This window comes from Canis lupus, chromosome 38 (genome assembly GCF_048164855.1).
Source record: "Canis lupus baileyi chromosome 38, mCanLup2.hap1, whole genome shotgun sequence".
Lineage (NCBI taxonomy): Eukaryota > Metazoa > Chordata > Mammalia > Carnivora > Canidae > Canis > Canis lupus.
In genome coordinates, this window is record NC_132875.1 from 7,592,419 (window position 1) to 7,609,357 (window position 16,939).

The following is a 16,939-nucleotide window of genomic DNA, read 5'->3' on the forward strand; positions in this document are numbered from 1 at the left end:
TCACCCATCTGGGCAGGTCACCCATTAGCGCTTATTAAAACATTGGCATAGATGAATTGATCAAATTAGCCCTATGCCTTCTACTTAAGTGAGTACTTACCTGGGGAACATGGGACTCAAATGGTGAGGTAGAGAGAAAGAAAGTTAGAGGCAGTGTATAGGGAAATTCAGACAAGATACCAGTGGTAGTGGGGGTAATGAAAAAGAGTGGAGGCAGTAGGGAATAAATGAAGAATTGCTGATAATAAACTTGATCAATGTGCCAGGATGGCTAAGAGTTCAGCTTATTTCAAAGAGAAAGAGGACTAGCATTAGCAGTGGCTAAAGTCTTGGGCCTAGAGGAGATAGATGCCTGGTGATTACTTAGCCCAGTGACCTGGTTCCAGACAAAAAATTACTTGTGTCATCTAGAAGAGAAAATTATATTATGTACCATTTATTTAGTGTTGACTATGTGTCAGATATTATTTTGAAACTTCATAACAACGCTGAAAAATAAATATGATGATCTCCATTCTACGTGAGAACCTGAGGCTCAGGGGAGTACTTTGCCCGAAGCACCTAGCAGGGCTCGGATTTCTTTAACCTGACAGTTGATACCTTGTCCACTCTACCACAGGGCTCATCAGTGCCAATCTTACAGACCTCTAAGGAGGAGTGCTTAGTAACATGACTCCACACATAGCTAATAATATTGGTACCAAGGGAAGTCCTTACATTGGATAGAAAGCTCCTCTACGATAAATACAAATCTTTTTATTATGTCTTCATTGATGATAAAGCCCAACTGAGTAGCACTCTTTCTATGTGGCCGCTTCATGAAGACATCCTTCTAGGTCCTGGTTTTGAGGAAATAAACATTTGATTTTAGTTGATGGTAACTGTTTTTGGTCCCGTGACTTGAACTGTGGATTCTTGGGTGGGTTTGGACAGTGACAGTAAGTGGCCTCTCTTGGTCCAAGTCCAACCTACCCATTGAGTTCCATTACAGTAGCACCTCCACAATGTCCCCCAAACCCTCCTGTTCCCTATACTGCTTTTAGTGTGTATACACCTTTGTTATGACACTTGCATTAGCCCTTAACTTTGTGCTGGAGTAATTTGTCCACTAGACTAATTTCCTCTATTAAGTAGAGACTGAGTATCCCCAGTGTACAAGCTAATTTGCAGTAAGATTCATTTCTATATTGTCTTTTCTGATGTAAGTTATTCCTCCTTTACATCCCAAGAAGGAAGCTAAAACTTTCTATTACCTTGACTGAAATATTTATTAGTGGCTTCTGTGACAGGGCCCAAAGTAGATGTTACCAGACCCCTAGAAAACAATCTCTCTCTAAGGTGGTTTTTGTTATTGGAAGCTTCATCTGTGCAAGTCAGAGGTAAGTTTTCCAGGGTGGGGGAGATCCAAGGGTTGGGATGAATAAAATCATACATCCCAATGGGGTTGGAGAAGGAGTTTTCTTGAGAGAAGGCAAGATTCTGCAAGTCCTATAAGCAGTGATGCAAACCTCACCATGAGAGACTCTAAGGAGAAGTCAGAATCTCAAGGGGAGTGGTTTCTTGGTTGCTTACACATGTTGGACAGTTTTGAGCAGACATTTCTGTTCCCTGGTTTGGCAGAGGACAGTGGAGCTGTCTACATTCATAGACAATGAGCAGGCCATCAATAATTAGTGTTGACTAAAGGTCAAAGGCTTTTCTCAGAACTCTGGACTGGTTTAGACCCCAAGACTCTTCTATGACCCTAAGATACAAAGCAGCCTGTCATGATAAATATTAGAATTTGCATTTACCTGGATGAGTGAAGATTTCAAGAAGATTGAATTTGATTTAAAACAATAAAAGAACTTTATATTTCTCCTAGTTGAAAATAATAAAGTAAAAAGCAACACCTAATACCCTCATCTTTCCTCACCCTACCTTAACTATCATATGGCTTCTCTGAATCATAATGCTGCTCAGTATATCTTTTAGGCTATTTCAGCAGACCATGACCAACTTAAGTTTGGTGACTTGCTATAAGGACTCACTTATTTTTTTTATTTAAAGATTTTATTTATTTACTCATGAGAGACACGGAGAGAGAGAGGCAGAGACACAGGCAGAGGGAGAAGCAGGCTCCATGCAGGGAGGACCTGACGTGGGACTCCATCTCAGGTCTCCAGGACCACGCCCCAGGCCGAAGGCAGGTGCAAAACCGCTGAGCCACCCGGGCTGCCCAGACTCACTTATTCTTACAGCTAAGGTTTATTATAGCAAAAATTCAGAGCAAAGGCAAGAGGATAAGGATACACTTTGGGGGAGCCCAGGGATGTGAGACATAGGCTTCTGAGTCCTGCCCCATCTGGGGCCATGCAGTCTATATTTTTTCTCTAGAAATAAACTACAGTAACGTGTAGAATGCCTCTGCCCAGGGAAGGCCATTACAATATCAGGATATGAAGCTTTCAAGGAGGGCTAATCATATAGGCACATACTTCTGTGCAGCTATCCATGCTAACAAAACTCCCCCAATAATGAATCCAGATACATTGTGACTCTTGCTAAATAATCAGTCAAAGTCTTGACTAGCTGGTACAGTATGCCTCCTTTACCTGGACATACACAACATCGTCATTCAGTAACACAGGGAACACAAGGAGTTGCCCAAGGGTCAGTCATGGTTCCAGGCTTCCCTGAACATGTAATGACTCAACAACCAGACCTGCTGTGTCAATTCCTACTCCATAGTTGCTAATTAAATGCATGACATTTATAAAGATATAATAAGAGAACTACTAGAATTCTCAAGTATTTAAATACCACCATATCAATACTTATTTTCTGTTCTGGATCATTTTTTAAATATGTATATTTTAAAGATTTTATTTATTTATTTGAGAGAGGGAGAGGGGCAGAGGGAGATGGAGTCTTAAGCAGACTCCATGCTCAGTGAAGAACCTGATGCAGGACTTGATCTCACGACCCCGAGATCATGACTTCAGCCAAGACCAAGAGTAGGACGCCTAGCTGGCTGTACTACCCAGGCGCCCTAGTTCTGGATAATTTTTTACATGCATACACACACGCACACACACACACACACACACACACAGACCTTTTTAATTACTTCATTATATGTATGTTAACTATTGAGAACAACGAAAGTTAATCAAAGTGTGTTCCTGGCATCAAACACTCCACTTCACCTACCAAGGTACTCTCATGGCTGAGTTGGTGCTCCTCCCCAGTGTGTTCTCAGAACTTTATACTTCTCCTATCTCACATCTCATCAGTCTGCATAAGGAATGCTCATCTGTTGATGGTTCTCTCTCTCTCTAGAAGGTGAGCCATCTTGAGTATCTAGACTATGTCTTGTTCATAGATATAAACTCAGTACCTGATGTAGGACCTGGGACTTAGTAGGTGGTCAATAAGTGTTTTTCAAAAAATGAATAAATGAGTGAGTGAATGAGTTTTTCTTGTCTACCAGCTTTAAACCCTCAATTATGATCCTTTCCTGAGCAAAAGATCTTCTGCCTATCATGGATCCTTATAATTCAATGGTCAAAACAAATATTACATGTAAACTCTCTAGGTTCTACTATATTATTATGTGTAGACTTTCTTCGCAACATTTTCTAGTTGGTAAGAAAAATTCTGGAGCTTCCCCTGACATTAGCACCCAAAAGTTCAGTCTCAAGCACCTGTCCCAAGCCCAGAACATGAAAAGTCCACATGAAGTCCCCCAATTCAAGCTCAGTTCCCCAGAAACCCTATTTTCCCCACATTTTGTCCCTATTTCAGAGGACATGTGATGCCAATGGTTTTTGTTACCTTCTTTCTGCTCCCTTTCTCATTGCCTTTGTTTTTGGCTTTTAAAAAATTTGACTTTTTTTCTAAAATTTATTTATCCTGTTTCCTCTCATTATTATCATTATCATCATTATTATTAATTATTAATTATTTGTCTGTCTTTTCTAATGGAGAGCCCATGGATTTCCTCTCATTCTAGGGATTTACAACATTGTGCTAGATGTGGCTACTACCTGCAAAGGATATGGCACGTAGGGGATCCCATGATCCTTGAGAGTGGTCTGGACAATAGCACCATAAAATCTGAAAACCTAAAAGCCAAAAACAGTGCTTTAGAATTCTTCTGGCTCTTCCCACCCCAAATCATTTTTAATAGTGAGATCTCTTTAAAAGAGTCTTCAAAAGTAGTGCTTGCAAGACTTGAAATCTAGTCAATTAAATGAATCCAAAATATAAAGTTTAAAAAAACCCAGAAGTTTCTTTTCTGCTTAGTTGGTATAAGGGAGAGATAAGGCAATGTTCTTAGGTAATCAGTGTCATGAACTTGGCCCTCTTTCATAAGTCCCAACTAAAATATATTCAAAGTATGCTTATAATTTGTCCCTAAAGTTCAAGAATGAGACAATCTGTGGTCCCATTTTGGTTTGTTTTGTTGGTGGGGAAGGGAAGAGGGAGGAGAACAGATAATAGAATCTATACTAACGTAAGGTGGATAATCTGTAAATACATCTCCCTACCATCACTACCTCACCCCACCCCAAAACATATTCCAACATACTGCATTTGAATCTCAACCTTTCTAAACCAAAACTATGTGGAACATTTTTATTTAAGTAAATACATTTCTTACTTTGGTCAACTCATAATCTTTCCTGAATGAGGATTCTTTACCCACAATGACAACAAAAACAAAGAAATAATATCAGAAGAATTCACCTTGCCTTTTAACATGCTTAATAACCAGGTATTCAGTGGAGCAAATCACAGTCAATTCTCCTGAAATGAAACTGCCTGGATAATCATTATTCAGTTACCTATAGAAGACTTATTTTGTGCCTAGCCTAAGCTAATGATGGCATAACAGCATAGCCGAATGAGCTTTTGAATGTCATGGACTTGGGTTTGGGTCCCAGCTGTACAATTTACTAGCAGTCTTATATTGGCCAATGTACTTAGCTTCTATGAGCTTGAGTTTCTCGCTTTATAAAATGGATATATTGATAACTATTCCATTACTTGGGATAAGGATCCATTTAAATAAGCAAATTTATGTGAAATTTTGGGCTCAATGCCTGGATATAAAAAGTGGTCAATAATTGCTAGTGATTATAATAAGGATGGAGTGAGTTTCAAGGGATGATAGAATATGGTTCCCACCTTAAAGGATGGTTTTAAGATGGTTCCCATCTTAAAAGATGCCTTTCATCTAGTTCTGGAGTCAAAAAAAAAAAAGCATGATGAGTACTGAAGATTAGTATTGAAAGTTATGTTATTTGATTGTACAAATTAGGGGGTTTGTCAGTGGGACTTGTGTATTTATGAATACCAATGCTGGGTTGCAATGTATCATCTTTGGTGGATATTAAATACAAAATTAAATTAATTACACTTATTAAAAAATTCAATTAAATTTGTTAATTTATTACAGATTACAAGTTAAAAATAAAACTTCAACTCAAGTATTTCCAAATATTTGGACATCTAAGCAAAGAGGGTTATTCTTTCCCTCATAATTTAAGGACACATGCTGGTAACATGAGGAGGGTATTTCAGGTCGATGGACTAAAACTGGCTTCTTTGCACAGTTTTCTTGTGGGTCTGAAATTATTATCATGTTGCTGGTCACAGCTCCCAAGAATGGGTCACAGATGAGGAACAAAACTGTAAACAAGGCTAAAACCCGTAACTGAGCACATATTCCTAAATTCAGCCTCTCTTTTCTGAGTTTTTGTTGGGTGAGGGTTCAGGAACACATTCATCATATGTTGTTCCAAGAACAGTGTCACCCTCCCCATGATTTCAGAGTAAACAGATCTCAGTAAGTGACAGGTATAAAATATTGCAGACAAGGTCAGGACCATTAAAAGGTCCTTGAAGAACCTCATGTACTCACTGGGGTAAGAGGAGTCATGACTGTCGCCTGTTGTACAGGGAGGTCACTGCCTGGAGGCATGGGACCAAACCAATGGACGAGACCTAGTGATTGCCGCGTGGTCAGGCATAAGCCCTACCCCCCATTGGGCTTTGACATTGGTTTTTCATCAAGGGCTGCAGCTGCCTTCCATCCCCCTGCCTCCCCCAGCCTCTTATCTGGCTCTGGATTGGGATATAAATATTCAACATTATCTCCAGGAAGAAACTTAGAATCAGAGACTCTTGGGGTTGGAGGGGACTTTAATGGTCACCCCATCCAAGGACTGTTCTGAAGTGTGACTCCTTTCTGCTTTGTCTTCCCAAGTGGCTGATTAGCTGTTGTGTAAGAACAGCTGCTGATGGGGATTTGATCCCTATAGAGATGTGGGCTTCTCTCTCAGGACTATTCTTGCAAATATCAATCTACTTCTAGGCTGGATAGTCCTTGGGGACTGACTGTGTGCCGTTTACCATTGTAATCATGACACCTAGTGCAGAATCTAGCATTTAGTAAGTGCTAGTTGAATTATAATAATAGCTAACAGTTATTGAGTGACTAGTGTATACCAGACTCTATACTAATTACTTTCCCTGCATTGACTCATTTAACTTTCAAAATAGCCACTCTTTTTATCCCTGTTTTTGCAGAATAAAACCATTAGATTCAGAAAGACTAAGTCAATTGCTGAAGGTCATGTAGCCAGTTAATGATAAAGTGGGGATTTAATGCAAGCATGCAGCTCTGAGCTTGAACTCTTAATTGCTAGTATAGATAAGTGAAAATAAATAAATAAATAAACAAATGAAGAAAAAAATCAGTAGACCTGTGACTTCTACCATGAATCTTAAATCTCCATTTGTGGCTGGTTGAATGCTTATTCATATGACAGTCATATTTAAAGCCAACCTCAGGTCATCTTTCCCTTTTCTTCCCCTTTCGATTGTGCATAATGATTATATGTTCCTCATAGGAGTGGTTCCAAGTTCCTTCATCTTCCAAAAATCTTCTACGGACTCAACTAGTGAATTTCCTTTAAATTATCTTGGCTATTAATATCACACATTTTACCTGGTCAAATTTTGAACCTATTGCTATTCCTCTCATTTGCTGGGTGTCTTGCCAATGGGCTCTTTTGGTGGGTTGAGCTTCTTTCAAGGGTGGAGTCATGCTTGCACTGCAAATCCAGCTTCCAGCTGCTCACTGATTACTTACTAGCCCCCATGCTCTGTTGTGCTACCTGGAAATACTGGGTGATAAGATTCTCTCCAATTACCTCCCTTGCCCTTAGATAGCTTGCTTGCCTGCAGATGCAGCAGTGGTAGGCTCCGAGGCATTCTCCCTCCACCTCAAAGGCCCTGGACCCAGAGTCTGGTCTCATCAGCATGGAGTAGTTTAAAAGATAGAAGCATTGAAGATTATATGTTTAATACAAATGACAGATCTGAATTTTCTTTCATGCTATCCAGGGTGCATTATGTATAAAACTGACACACACACACACACACATCAGTTGTGTCACTGGATGCTCCTAACAGTAGCTTCTAAAGTGGGTTAAGAGGCACCTGGGTGGCTCAGTGGTTGAGCATCTGCCTTTGGCTCAGGATGTGATCCTGGGGTCCTGGGATTGAGTCCTGCATTGGGTTCCCCACAAGGAGCTTGCTTCTCCCTCTGCCTGTGTCTCTGCCTCTCTCTGTGTGTCTCTCATGAATAAATAAATATAATCTTTAAAAAAAGAAAAAGTGGGTTGAACTGGGACGACGTGACTTTCAAAGGCAACACAGCCCATCAGTGCCAGAATGAGGACTCAAGACTTCCAGCCCCCCAGGCCATGGCTCTCTTTTGCATCAGACAGCTTTCTAGTCCAGATGTCTAGAAAGCCACTTCCTACTTTGAACCCTGCAGATCTCTCAGTTACTGATTTAACATGAAGGGGCTCTAGGAGCTTAGTTATAAATAAAACATGTTGGCTCTAGGAAAGAAGGAAATCAAGTGTCCTGCCAAATTGCCATTCTTCATGAGGCCCCTACCAGCCCCTTGCTCCCTGGGTTGGTGGAGTGGCTCACCTCTCCCTCTTCTTTCTGCCTTGTGCTGGGGCAGAGGTGACTCGGGAAGTTGCAGCATCTATGTTGCTGTACCCATATTGCTCCATTTTCATCTTACTATCCTCGTGCCTCCTAAATCTCCTGTGAAGCTAACAGGAAAAAGTCATCTGTCTGGAGAAAACAATCCCATGGCTCTACAAAGGAAGCAAATAACATTTTAAATTAAAAGTAAGGAAAGCTTCTCGATCATTTACAATAATGTTCCCCCCTGATATACCTCATCTCCGCAGGAGGCCCTGAAAATGGACATGCTTACTGAGGTCAGGTAGGTGGGTCAAGGAGCGAAGCAGACCAGCTGTAAGAAAAGAACGGAGAAAGGAGGGGACTGTGCCACATTGGGAGGCTTGTCTTCCATCCAAGGGGGCAGCTGTTTGCTCCTGCTAACGGGTGCTGCCAGGACTTCTGACTTGCCAAGAGGAGCTAGACATCAGGGTTTATATAAATTGTTAAATGTCTGCAACAAATTCAATTAAAAGCAAAAAAATGAAGACACCATGTGGGACATGTGTGTCTCCCAGTTCTCATTCTGCAACTCTGCAATATGAAGTCTCCTAGAGATGAGACAGAAGTGAAAACTCCGTTGTATGGAAGAGCCCAAAGCCAAGATGGTTGAAGCATATTGCCTAGTGCTCCAACTGGTACATGGTGGGGCTAGATTTTGTCTAACTCAACAGCCAAACTCTTTCCACTAGGCTGGATTGCCTCTCATACCAACCAGGACATTGAACTAAACCAATCTCATCTAACAAAATGGGGTGTTGACCCATGGATTCTAAAACCAGGCAATGGGTCTATAAGCTATCACCTTCCCCAAATTCCTTGTCTTCTCTGGGCCTCAATGCCCTCAACTGTTTAGCAGTGTGCCAGGACTAGAGGACAGCTAAGACCTCCGAGTTGAGACTACAAGTCATAAAGGACTTTGTGAGGTATGGTATCCCTGCAACCTAGCACAGTGCATAGCATGTAGAAGACCCTCATTAAACATTTCTTATCTGAATGAAAATGTTACAAAATGCATTGTGAAATACCTACAATGTCGAAAGAAAGGTTAGTCCATCTGCTCATTCATTCAATTCACAGAGAGATATTGAGCACCTGCCACGGAGGTAGTAATGCTCTTCTGGCCCTGTGAGACTGCATAAATGAATCGTTCCTACATGAGGAGGAGAATGATGATAAGAGCTCAGCTTTGTAACACTTACCACACATATGGTCAATATTGTTCCAAGCACATCACATATAGTAATTTATTTAAATCCTTGTAATATCCTATTGGAATTAGGTCTATGGTTCTTATACAGTGAAAAACCGAGGTGAAAAGAAAGATAAGAAATATGCCTAAAACCACTGAGCTAGTTCAGTGGAGCCAGATTTTATTTTATTTTTTTTTATTTTTATTTTTTTTTTTAGCGGAGCCAGATTTTAACCACAGCTGTCAGACGGCAGGGTCCATGCTCTTAGCCACAGTGCTACACACTTGTCAAGAAAGGAAGAACAACAGAATTTTTAAGATCCTGCTTCTTTCCAGATACTGACTTAGCTAGACACTTCTGCAAAAACACTAAGGATTTATTTCTTATAGTAATGCAATAAGTTGATACTTTTATCCGCATCTTCTTATCAAGTTGCTCGGTTACCCAGCAAGCAAACTATAACACAAGTTAGTGACAGGATTCAAGTGAGGGCCAGTTACACACCCAGGAGTTCCCAGGAAGGGGACACTGCATCCAGACGAGGGGGAGAAAACCTCGTTTTCCGCTTCTATTGCTATCATCTCTGGCTTCCTGTTGCTTTGGCCCATGGATGGAGTCATTGCTGAGGGCTTAGCCTTCCCTGGTGGCCCAGAAGGCAGCAGTGGCCAATTCTGGGTTCTGGGCCTCAAGCTCCTTACTTGTTTGTGCTTCTGGTAGATTATCTGGGTCCGGCTCAAGATTGTTCATTAAAGGTTCTTTCCAGAATTATCTGGTATTCAGCTACAACACGGAGGGGCTTTATTTAATTCCAGGTATGAAAGTGGATTTTCTCTGAAGACACACTTCTGGAGAGCTGAAGGTCTGCTTTTTCCTCAGATAAGGAGGAGGCACTCTGGGCAAGTGGGCAAAGAGGGGGTCCCCCCTGGGGACTTTGGTCTTGGAAGTCCAGCCTAGCAGAGAAGAAGGCAGTTTGCCATTGTTTGGGTTGGTGAATGCATGGCCCTGGAGCAGGGCCTGGGTTGGTGTGGTCTTCCAGCTGGACAGTAAGCGGCAGTGGCAGGGCTGTCTCTCAGGATTAAGCTCCGTGAGTGTACCTCCAGGCTATGGCCTGGGATAGGAAAGCCCTCAGTTAATAAATGAAGCAGAAAGCCTTGCTCTCTGTGTTCCTCTGACACTGTGATTTGCTTGATTCTCCAGGAATAAACAAAACCAAACTACTACCCGATTCGGCATGCAAACTGTTACCTCAAGAAGGAAAGAAGAAAATGGAATGCAAAAGCCATTGTGTCTAAACATTGACCAGATGTGTGAAAAACTTATTTTAATGAGGGGCACTGTGACTCACTAAGCAGTAAAACTTGGGTCCTGATGTTTTACTTTTCAGTGGTTTGAAAAATCCATATACTCCTTTAGTGGAAAGACCGCATTGGAATATTGGAATCTAAATTTATGGTATGATTTTCAGACAGAGATCTTCTGTGCTTAAAGACCACCACTCAGGGGCTTGGGGGCTGAGAGCAAAGCCTGACACTATGCCCCCAGTTCTGGTCTTTTAAAAAGATATATTATTATTTTTAGTCTATGCTTTCTGTTCACTCCCCTGCCAGGAAACTCATCCCAACCTCATCCTCATTCATTAACCTCACTTCCAGGTTAACCCTGAATAAGTCTCCCTGCTTTCCACCTCGCTGTCACTTCGAGTAATGCTGCTGCACAGATCCTTCCTTTCTGTCTTCCTACTCTGCATATGTGCTTCCATTCTGCCTTCTGTTTTTTCTCTTTCTTGCTGGTGGATGCCCAAGTCCTGTGCCATGTTGGGTAATCCACTGGAATTTTAAAAATGAGGAAGACTGAGGGTCTGTACCTGGAGGCCTATGGAGGAGTGGAGGAAGAAGGGCCTGTGTAATGAAATGAATGTGTATGTTCCCCTCTTCCTCCCAAATTCATGTGTTGAAACTGAGCTCCCAAGGTGAAGGTGTTAAGAGGTGGGGTCTTTGAGGAGTGATTAGGTCCTGAGGGTAGAGCCCTAAAGAATGGGATTAGTGTCTTTGTAAAGGAAACCCCAGAGAGTTTCCTTGTCCCATCCACTATGTGAGGTTATAGCGAAAAGACAACCTTTCAAGAACAGACAACAAACCTGCTAGTGCCTTAATCTTGGACTTCTCAACCTCCATAGCTGTGAGAAATAAATGCTTGTTGAACATTATAAATCATCTAGGCCATGGCATTTTTGTTATGACAGCCCAAATGGACTAAGATGCCATATAAACCATTTAATGCAATATAAATGTAAATTCTATTATGGAAATGTATGCAAGGCTCAAGTGGAAAAGTCAAAGATGAGAGTGGTCAACTATACTTAGAGTAGGTGGCCATGGAAGGCTTTCTGGAGGAGATGGTATCTGAGTTAACTACTTAAAAAGATAAGTAGTTATTCCCAAGAGGGAGAAGGCAGAAAAGGACATTCCATGCAGAGACTTGAAGCAACCTGCCACATTATAGGACACGGATGTAAGTTGGTGAGAAACAGGACTAGGAAATTATGACAGGTTGGCTTATGCAAGGTCTTAGGTGCCATACTTCACATTTAGATATCAGGAGCCAGGGAAGGATGTGAAGAGGGGAGAAATATATTTGGGTTTTCATTTTGAAAGAGCAACATGGTTGTAGGGTGGAGGATATCTGAAAGGAGTAAAACTCTCAGCAGAGTAAGACCTAGACATGGAGCCCAATGGTCCATGAAAGAAACAATCAAGTGCTAAATTGATAAAGTCACAGTGAATGTGGAGAGAAGGGTTGGATAGGAAAAGTGAAGAAAAGCAGAATCAACGGTACCCAGATGGTGACCAGAACTGATGCATCAATGAAAGAGAAGAAGAGAGGTCAGCTCCAAGGTTTCTGGCTTAATGAATGACACCGAGATCCACTCAGCCACAGGAATGAGAAAAACAGAGGAGCAGATTGAAGGAAGTAGGATCATGGGTGGGTCAGTCCTGAAGGCCCCGTGGGACACTGAGGCAATCATGTCCAGTAGACAATTGACAATCCAGAAAAGACATTCTAGGGAGCCCTGGCCTCTAGCCACTTATTAAGAATTGGGACCAAAATGTGATGTTTAGACCATGAGAGTGTATGAGATCCTCTATGGAAAGCATAGCCCCACATCCCACACCCCCGTGTCCATCAGAAGTGCAGTGTGGCCAGAGCCCCTGCAATCTTTATGGCTTTGCCCTTTCTCCTTAGTGGGAGCCTGACATTTGGATAAATGTATCATTTTCTTCTCACCCTTCTTGTGCGTGTAGAGCGACACTGAATTTTAGATCTCATCAACACCCTAGATTTCTGGATAACAAAAACAGCAAAGATATGTAAATGAGCTGTACCAAATGTCTAGAGAGGGACTAACTCCCCTCTACTCCAATGTAGGAGCACATGTGAAATAAAAAAACAAAAACCAAAAAACAGGAGGGCATCCTGGGGCTTGTTTATCCTGGCTCTAGGATTGACTGCTTAGGAAGTACGCAAAGCCAATAATGACTAATGTCCTCAAATATTGCTTATTATTCATATAGCATAATCACAATCAATACTGCGAGGACCCCACACACTGTTTGTTTTGCTATTTGAACCACAATCTAAGGTCTACCCAGAATGGCATCTCCATAGAAGAGCTATTAGTTTGCTGAGCTAAACTATATTTAAAGAGCAGTCAATTCTACGGATTCTTTGTTCTTAATTCGCAGCTAAGTTCCAATTAAATCTATGTTGTATATAATCAAGTTAAATTGCAGGGCCTGTTGTGTTAGGAAAAAATGTAAAATGATTTTGTCCGGCACCCAGTTAGACTGTGGCTGGCCCTGATCGTGATTAGTGAAGGATATGGAGATACTTGGAATTCTAGAACATAAGTCCATACTCATTCTATGACAAGGTATGACTATTTATGTCTAGACAATAAGTTTTTATTCAAGACTCACAGCCTGCCTGGGCATTGTGGAGATCTCCAAAAATATATACAATACAGTTTATAGCTCCAAGAATTGGGACTGTGGAGAGTCCTATTGCTGTGGGCACACCTAAGGAGTGCCAGGTGATAGTTTGGGTCATTCTAGCTGTCATACGGATCAGTTGTCTAAGAGTAGACCAGGTTGCTTAATAATTGATCTACTTTCCTTGTCCATCTTATAAAAAATAATAACACTTTCCCCTCTCCACCTTACAGGGCAGTTATTCAAAAGCTAGTGTCTACCGAATGCTAAATGCATTCCAGCACCATTTAAAAGACTGTACACATGTTAACTAACCAGTCTTTACAACATCCCTCAAAAATAAATATTATTCTGGGGGGGGGGCACTTCATGTAATGAGCACTGCGTGTTATATGCAACTGGTGAATCACTAAGTTCTACCCTTGAAGCTGATAATACACTATATGTTAACTAAATTGAATTTAAGTGAAAAATTAAAATGAAAAAAATTGATATTATTGTTCCAATTTTGCTGAATAAGAAACTGAGGCATGGGGTGCTTGGGTGGCTCAGTCAGTTAAGCAACTGCCTTTGGCTCAGGTCATGATCCCGGGGTCCTGGGATCCAGCTCTGCGTTCGGCTTCCTGTTCCGTTGGAACTCTGTCTATCCCTCTCTCCTTCCACTTGTGCTCTCTCTCTCTCTCACACACACAAATAAAGAAATAGAATTTTTTTTAAAAGGAAACTAGGCACAGAGAGTTTAAGTTCTGCACTTGAGATCACTCAGTACTTTTGCTGGTAAATTATTTTATGAACTTCCCGCAACTCCAAGCGTTCTTTCCACGTTGAATCCAAATCTGTCTATAATTCCTATCTGGCTGGTCATCGTTCTGTCCTCTGGATCCAAACAAAATAAATATAACTATTCTTCTCTATGCCAGCCCTTCAATATTTGAGGATGGTGGTCATGTCTTTCCTCCAGTTTTCTGTACTTGGCTAAGTAACCTCAGTTCCTGAAACCATTGCAAATCTGTCCACTCTGAAGGGGTCCTTCCTTTGCTATATCCGAATGGTAGACCCTATGCCCTCAATGTGCAAACAGTCAGGAAGTGTTCCTATTTAGCATTAAGTAGATCACTCCCTATCCACAAAATGGAGGGAAAAGCTCATTTTTGTTGTAGACATTGCTCCTTTGCCTCATCTTACACCATACCTGTAATACCTAGACCCATAAATACATCCTGTCATGGTCAATAATAAAGACAGCTAAGATATACCATGGCATATTACCTGCCAGTCACTATTCTGTGATGTATGTTTTAATTTAATGAATCATCACAACAAATGCTAGATGCTATTTTTATTCCTGTTTCACCGAAGAAACAGAGCACAGAGGAGTTAGGGATTGATGCTATGTTGTACAGCCTATGACGGCCCAGTGACTAGCTATTGGTAAGGGGTGACAGCGTAGAGGATCACAGTGGCTTGGAAGAGTATATTTATTAAGGAACTCATAGAGTATGGTTTTTAAAAAGGACATTTTTAAATATGTACTTTGTCCAAGCAACATCTTGTCTCATGAATCTCTCATGTGATTCTCAGATTTGAAGTTGAGTATATCAAGAAGGAAGTAGACTTGGACTCAGACAACACCAACCACCCAGGGCCTGCAGTCAACCTCTACTAACATTCCGCCAGACTGGCTGATCAGGACCTGCCCCAGTGATGAGCCATAGGTCAGCTGGAGAATGAGCCCAAGATAAGTGGGAGGCAGACTGTGAGTCTAGGAAGGGTGTTGTGTCACTTGGGTGTGAAACGTGGCCTGTCTCCAGGTACCCTCAAGAATGTTTCATGATGTCAGGCTGGCGTTCGTGGTGAGATACTTTTATATCCTGGAAATGATGAGAGAGTTAATATTACCTATTTGTTTTATTTTTATCTATCTATCATCTATCTATCTATCTATCTATCTATCTATCTATCTATCTATCCATCTATCTATCATCTATCTATTATCTATCTATCTATCTATCTATCTATCTATCTATCTATCTATCATCTATCTATCTCTCTATCCATCCTTTGTGTTTGGTATCTGGGCCTTGTAGTTCTAGTACCTATTTCACCTAAGAGGATTGAATTTTTTTTAATTTATTTTTTATTGGTGTTCAATTTACTAACATACAGAATAACCCCCAGTGCCCGTCACCCATTCACTCCCACCCCCCGCCCTCCTCCCCTTCCACCACCCCTAGTTCGTTTCCCAGAGTTAGCAGTCTTTACGTTCTGTCTCCCTTTCTGATATTTCCCTCACATTTCTTCCCCCTTCCCTTATATTCCCTTTCACTATTATTTATATTCCCCAAATGAATGAGAACATATAATGTTTGTCCTTCTCCGACTGGCTTACTTCACTCAGCATAATACCCTCCAGTTCCATCCACGTTGAAGCAAATGGTGGGTATTTGTCATTTCTAATAGCTGAGTAATATTCCATTGTATACATAAACCACATCTTCTTTATCCATTCATCTTTCGTTGGACACCGAGGCTCCTTCCACAGTTTGGCTATCGTGGCCATTGCTGCTATAAACATCGGGGTGCAGGTGTCCCGGGGTTTCATTGCATTTGTCTCTTTGGGGTAAATCCCCAACAGTGCAATTGCTGGGTCGTAGGGCAGGTCTATTTTTAACTGTTTGAGGAACCTCCACACAGTTTTCCAGAGTGGCTGCACCAGTTTACATTCCCACCAACAGTGTAAGAGGGTTCCCTTTTCTCCGCATCCTCTCCAACATTGGTTGTTTCCTGTCTTGTTAATTTTCCCCATTCTCACTGGTGTGAGGTGGTATCTCATTGTGGTTTTGATTTGTATAAGAGGATTGAATTTTAAAGTGAAAACATTCTTGGGGTGCTTGGGTGGGCTCAGCTAGCTAAGCATCCAACTATTGATTTTGGCTCAGCTCATGATTTCAGGGTCATGGGATTAAGCCTTAGGTTGGGCTCTGTGCTAGTGTGGAAACTGCTTAAGATTCTATCTCTCCTTCTTCCCTTCCCATCTTCTAAAAAATAAATGAAATAAAGTGAAAACATTCTGGTAGGTGGGCACAGTTCTGCCCCTTTAGCATGATAGCACAAGAAAGAAAAAACAGAATTCTAAAGAAGAAAAATCCCTGGATAAAAAATGAGCAGGAAATCCCTGGAATAAAAAATGATCAACTGCAGGTGATTAAAAAAATGAAGTTAGAGGTGGAAGAGGTACAGAGAGAGAAAGGGAGAAGGGGACAAACTCGGATAACCCTATAATCTAAGAAAAGGGTGGTAAGATTAAACCCAGCCCCCAGGACCACAAAATATCAACCCCTAAACACATAGCCAAATACTAATGCCTGCAAAATCATATAAACAATTTCTAACATAGTAGCTTGACAGGTGAAGAGCAAACTCACCTGCCAGTAGCATGGTCAGCTCAGGTCTCCAAACTATTATCCATATTGATTTGAAGTGAAAGCCTGCTACTTAAATCAGTAGGGAAAGAATCTTTCAAAGGCTATTTGAGTAATTCCCTGCCAGGTACCATGCTGCTTTTTTGGGATGGGAAGTGCGACAGGGTGGAAGTATGGTGGCAATGTTTCCCAAAGATCTCGCTGTAACCTGGCCCTGGCCCCCGGTGACCCACATCTTTCCATTCTCCTTTTTTCTTTTTCCCATCACCGAAGCAGAGAAGCTTCTCATGGGGATGTAAAGTCA

At 41.4% G+C, this 16,939-nt stretch overlaps 2 long non-coding RNA genes across 3 annotated transcripts; one reads left to right on the plus strand and one right to left on the minus strand.

Moving 5' to 3' along the window:
* Positions 1-717: 717 nt before the first annotated feature.
* On the minus strand, positions 718-8,910 carry LOC140626791 (uncharacterized). 2 transcript variants are annotated; one of them, XR_012025799.1, is made up of 3 exons: positions 8,249-8,910; positions 7,993-8,165; positions 718-839 (listed from the first exon to the last, which is right to left on the minus strand). It is a non-coding gene; the product is annotated as an uncharacterized lncRNA (long non-coding RNA). The 2 variants fall into 2 exon arrangements; XR_012025800.1 differs by lacking the exon at positions 718-839 and adding an exon at positions 849-4,106.
* Positions 8,911-8,989: 79 nt separating this feature from the next.
* Positions 8,990-10,647, plus strand: LOC140626792 (uncharacterized). Its single transcript, XR_012025801.1, has 3 exons — positions 8,990-9,078; positions 10,037-10,083; positions 10,422-10,647. It is a non-coding gene; the product is annotated as an uncharacterized lncRNA (long non-coding RNA).
* Positions 10,648-16,939: the final 6,292 nt, after the last annotated feature.